Source organism: Oncorhynchus nerka, linkage group LG27 (genome assembly GCF_034236695.1).
Source record: "Oncorhynchus nerka isolate Pitt River linkage group LG27, Oner_Uvic_2.0, whole genome shotgun sequence".
NCBI lineage: Eukaryota > Metazoa > Chordata > Actinopteri > Salmoniformes > Salmonidae > Oncorhynchus > Oncorhynchus nerka.
Genome location: NC_088422.1, coordinates 53,444,724 through 53,446,170, shown reverse-complemented (window position 1 = coordinate 53,446,170; position 1,447 = coordinate 53,444,724).

Below are 1,447 nucleotides of genomic sequence, written 5' to 3'. Positions count from 1 at the left end.
CATTAACATCGACAGGGCTGTAGTGGAGCGGGTAGAGAGTCGAGAACGAACTATCATGGTCCAAACACACCAAGACTGTCATGAAGAGGGCACGACAAAACCTATTTCCCCTCAGGAGACTGAAAAGATTTGGCATGAGTCCCAAGATCCTCAAAAAGTTCTACAGCTGCACCATTGAGAGCATCCTGACCGGTTGCATCACCGCCTGGTATGACAACTGCTTGGCACTACAGAGAGTAGTGCGTACGGCCCAGTACATCACTAGTGCCGAGGTTCCTGCCATCCAGGAAGTAATAGGCGGTGTCAGAGGATAGCCCATAAAATTGTCAGAGACTCCTGTCACCAAAGTCATAGACTGTTTTCTCTGCTATCGCACAGCAAGCGGTACCGGAGCGCCAAATCTAGGACCAAAAGGCTCCTTAACAGCTTCTACCCTCAAGCCATAAGACTGCTGAACAATTAATCACTGTACTATTTGCATTGACGTCCCCCCAATAGTTGTGTTGTACACTGCTGCTACTCGCTGTTCATTATCCATGAGAGAATACCAAGAGTGTGCTAAGCTGTCATTAAGGCAAAGGGTGGCTACTTTGAAGAATCTCAAATATAAAATATATTTTGATTTGTTTAACACTTTTTTGGTTACTCCATGATTCCATGTGTTATTTCATAGTTTTGATGTCTTCACTATTATTCTAAAATGTAGAAAATATTCCAAATAAAGAAAAACCATTGAATGAGTAGCTGTGTCCAAACTTTTGACTGGTACTGTAGGTCAGAGAAGGTAGGACAGAGGTCACAACATCCAATGTGAAATACCATTCATGCATGCATCCTGAGGGTTGAGTATTCTTGCATGCAAGCATACACAAACACACATTTGCACGCACGCACCTGCCTATGTAAGTTTAACATTCCAACTGTTTTCTTTACTGATGTAGAATGTATAGTTAAGCAATAAGGCACAAGGGGGTGTGGTATATGGCCAATATACTATGGCTAAGGGCTGTTCTTATGCGCACCACAACGCAGAGTGCCTGGATAAAGCCCTTAGGCTTGGTATAATGGCCATATACCACAAACCCAGAGGTACCTTATTTCTATTATAAACTGGCAACCAACGTAATTAGATCAGTAAAAATACATGTTTTGTCATACCCGGTCTGATATACTGTACCACAGCTGTCAGCCAGTCAGCATTCAGGGCTCGAACCACCCATTTTATAACTTGCAATGTATCACTTCTAATCACTTGGAACCACTGCAATATGAGAGCTTTTTAGTTTCTTAACCACTGAAACTTGAGAGCAGTTTAGTAGAACAGTTTCCATAAGAGATTCCATAAGGTGACAGACGGTAGGGCTCATGCTGTAATGTTGGTACTCATGAGAGTGCCTCCATGTGACCCATGGAATCATATCTCCAGTGTAAAAATAGCACCTTGGTC